The sequence below is a fragment of the Lynx canadensis genome, chromosome X (genome assembly GCF_007474595.2).
Source record: "Lynx canadensis isolate LIC74 chromosome X, mLynCan4.pri.v2, whole genome shotgun sequence".
In the NCBI taxonomy this organism is placed as follows: domain Eukaryota; kingdom Metazoa; phylum Chordata; class Mammalia; order Carnivora; family Felidae; genus Lynx; species Lynx canadensis.
Genome location: NC_044321.2, coordinates 46,803,915 through 46,808,141, shown reverse-complemented (window position 1 = coordinate 46,808,141; position 4,227 = coordinate 46,803,915). Strand labels below are relative to the sequence as shown.

Below are 4,227 nucleotides of genomic sequence, written 5' to 3'. Positions count from 1 at the left end.
TTAAAATTTTTTATTTTATTTCTCTTTTTTCTATTCTATAAATCTTGCTTCAACAAGAAGACCAAAACACACCTAGGATCTAGCTTCCTTTATTTTATTTTTTGTTTTGTTTGTAATTTTTAAATTTTAATTTATTATTTTATTAACTAGAATTTAGAATTTAGAGCTAGAATTTAGAACCACGATAATAAGAATATGAGCTGGGGTTGGAAAAAGCATAGAATCCCATTCTGCAGAGATAAAAGAAATAAAGTCTAATAAGGATGTAATTAAAAATGCTATAACCAAAATGCAATCTTGAATGTATGCAATAATGGCAATGATGGATCAAGCACAGCAGTGAATCAGTGATTTAGAAGATAAACTTATGGAGAATAATGAAGCAGAAAAGAGGGCAAAAATGGCAAAAGATCATGATACAAGACAGTGAAATCAGTGACTTATTAAAAATGAATAAAATCCAAATCATAGGAGTCCCAGAAGAAGAAGAGAGAGAAAAGGGAGAAGAAGGTTTATGTGAACAAAATACAGTGGAAAACGTTCCAAATCTGGGGAAGGACACAGACATCAAAATCCAAGAAACACAGAGAACTCCCATTTGATTCAACAAAAACTAACCATCAACAAGGCATATCACAGTCAAATTCGCAAAACAAAACACAAGGAAGGAATTATGAAAGCAGTAAGGGAAAGTTTTTCTTAACCTACAAGGGAAGAAAATCAGGTTCACAGCAGAACTATCCACAGAAACTTGGCAGGCCAGAAAGAAGTGGCAGGATATATTCAACTTGCTAAATTGCAAAAATATGCAGCCAAGAATTCCTCTTTTTTTCTTCTTTTTAAAAATTTTAAATGTTTATTTATTTTTGATAGAGACAGAGCACAAGCAAGGGAGGGTCAGAGAGAGAGGGAGACAGAATCTGAAGGAGGCTCAGGGGTCTGAGCTGTCAGCACAGGTGACAAAGTCATGATGTAGGGTTTGAACTCACTGATCTTGAGATCCTTACCTGAGCTGAAGTTAACTGACCGAGTCACCCAGGAGCTGCTGAAGCCAATAATTCTTTATCCAGCAAGGCTGTCATTCAAAATAGGAGAGATAAAGAGGTTCCCAGAACAACAACAACAACAACAACAACAAATAAAGGAGTTTGTGAGCACAAAACAAGCCCTGCATGAAAATTTAAGGCGGACACTTTGAGTGGAGAAAAGACAAAACAAAACAAAAAGACCAAAAGCAGGGGCACCTGGGTGGCTCAGTCCATTAAGCATCAAACATTGTCTCAGGTCATGATCTCATGGTCTGTGATTTTGAGCCTCAGGTAGGGCTCTGTGCTGACAGCTCAGAACCTGAAGCCTGCTTTGAATTCTGTCTTCCTCTCTCTCTGCCCCTCTCCTGATCACACTCTATCCTCTCTGTTTCTTAAAAGTTAATAAACGTTAAAAAAAATTAAAAACAGGGGTGGAGCAAAGATGGCGGAACACAATGGAAGTTTTTTTTTGGCATCTCGCATACATGAAATAGAGCCAGATCAACACTAAACCATCCTGCACACCTAGAAAACTGATTTGAGGAGTAACACAGCAATATGCACAACCTGAGCCACAGAACTCAGAAGTTACACTGCACAGAGAGGTGAACTGGGGGAGAGAGAAGCCGCAGACAGCAGGGAGTTGTTTTTGCTTGCAGAGAGAGGAAGGAGATGGGGGTGGAGAATACGAGGAAAGAACACCCCAAAAGCAGAAAAGAGAAAGTGGAAAACTGGAGACAGCTTCAGGGACTGAACTAAGGGAGAAAGGAGAAGGTTTAAATTCCATTAAGACTCTCAACAGGGTGAGCACAGAGTCTGAAACTCCACAGCTTGATACCTGGTAGTGCTCTGGTGAGAAGGGAGAATCCCCAGGGGCAAAGTGAAGTCCAGGGGTCTTTGGGCCACATGGGGAGAGGTGGTTCTCCTGCTGGGAGGATATCTGTTAGAGGCTGTGTGGCCCCCCCACAGGAAAAGGCCCCAGTGGACCCTGGAGAACAACCACATTCATTGGTGCTAGAAAAAGGTTGTTAAGGGTAAAGCCTGGTGCCTGATGTGTGCTGTGATTTGACTTTATCCCTGAAACGCTGCTGCTACACAATCGCATGAACTTTTTCTGGGGCTGGCAGACACCCAGCTGCAGTCTCTGGGCATCAGCAGCCCCACAGTCCCACTAATGTTCCTGGGTGTGGCCGGCACCTGGCCATTGCTCAGTGAGACCCTCCTGCAGAGGGGCAGAATAGGTCAAAGCCGCAATCCCTCAGAAGTAAGGGTTCGGGGAAAACAGCCACATCTGAGATAAAACTCAGCAGGGAGGTGTTACCTAGGGCTTGGTAATGGACAGTGTAAAAGCAGGGAGTGGATGGAAGCCAAAGACAAAGTACGGGTGTGTAATTGCTGACTGGGGAGATGAGTCCCTACACTAGAGACTGGGTAGCTGGGTGACACCATTTTCACCACTCCCGCACTTGCACATACAAACCTACAAGCGCCACAACAATCCACCCCAGTAAGCTAAGCAGTGCCACCTAGAGGAGAATGGAGCCTTTGCACTAAGCTCCGCCCCACTGGGCCAACCACACTCTTAAGGAACACAAGTCTCTCAGCCTGCTTAGTTTATGCACTATAAAGTGCTTCATAATTTGACTTCTAGGTTAAAACGAAGTAATTTCAATCGTCTTTCAGTCTGTTCACTGGTTCATCCATTCAATTTTCTTTTTTCTGCCTCTTTTTCATTTTTTTCTTTTTCTTGAATACAGAAAGAGAAAAATTTTATTTTTATTTTCAATTGTTATTAAAATATTTTTTAAATTTTTTTCTACTTTATTATTTACTTTTTGTAAGTTTTTCAAATTCTATTTTCTTTCCAACATTTCATTTTATTCAATTTCAGTGTATTCATTTGTTCAAATTTTCAAACGATTTCCTGTTTTTCCCCTTTTTTCTCTAATCTATCAAGTCCTAGATGAAAATATACCTAGGATCTAGCATCATTTATTTGATTTTTTTGTGATTCTGTTGTTTTTAACTTTTTGGGTTTTTTTATTTTAATTTTCTTTAAGCTCATTAATTCCTTTTCTTCCTTCAAAATGACAAAACAAAGGGATTCACCCCAAAAGAAAGAGCAAGAAGAAACGATAGCCAGGGGCTTAGCCAACATGAATACAAGCAAGATGTCTGAACCAGAATTTAGAATCATGATAATAGGAAGCCTAGCAGGAGACTAAAATAGATTAGAATCCTTCTCTGTGGAGATAAAAGACATAAATCTAGTCAGAATGAAATAAAAAATGTTATAACTGAGTTTCAACCTTGAATGGATGCCACAGCTGCAAGGATTTGATGAGGCAGAGTAGTGAATCAGTGATGTAGAGGACAAACTTATGGAGAATTATAAAGAAGAAAAACAGGGAAACTAAGGTGAAAGAGCACAATTTTAAGAATTAGAGAAATCAGTGACTCATTAAAAAGGAAGAATATCAGAACCATAGGGGTCCCAGAAGTGGAAGAGAGAGAAAAATGGGTAGAAGGGTTATGTGAGCAAATCATAGCAGAAAACTTTCCTAACCTAAGGAAACACACAGACATCAAAATCCAAGAAGCACAGACGACTCCCACCAGATTCAACAAAAACCAACCATCAAGAAGGCATATCATAATCAAATTCATAAAATACTCAGGCCAGGCAAACCTCATGAAAGAAGAAAGGGAAAAAAAGTCCTTAACCTACAGGGGAAGACAGATTAGGTTTGCAGCAGGACTATTCACAGAAACTTGACAAGCCAGAAAGGAGTGGCAGGATATATTCAATGTGCTGAATCAGAAAAATATGCAGCCAAGAATTCTTTATCCAGAAAGGATGTCATTCAAAATAGAAGGAGAGATTAAAAGTTTCCCAGACAAACAAAAATTAAAAGGAGTTTGTGACCACTAAACTATCCCTGCAAGAAATTTTAAGGGGGACTCCCTGAGGGGAGAAAAGATGAAATACAAAAAAGAGACCAAAAGCAACAAAGACTAGAAAGGATCAGAGAATACCACAGGAAACTCCAATTCTACAAGAAATATAATGGCAATAAATTCATATCTTTCAGTACTCACTCTAAATGTCAATGGACTAAATTCTACAATCAAAAGACATAAGGTAACAGAATGGTTAAGAAAACAAGATCCATCTATATGCTGTTTACAAGAACCCACT

General features: G+C 39.3%; 1 long non-coding RNA gene across 1 annotated transcript; it reads left to right on the top strand.

The window, feature by feature from the left end:
* The first annotated feature begins 649 nt into the window (after nt 1-649).
* Nucleotides 650-3,796, top strand: LOC115507393. Its single transcript, XR_003966638.1, has 3 exons — nt 650-682; nt 2,402-2,406; nt 3,728-3,796. It is a non-coding gene; the product is annotated as an uncharacterized LOC115507393 (long non-coding RNA).
* The last annotated feature ends 431 nt before the right edge of the window (nt 3,797-4,227 follow it).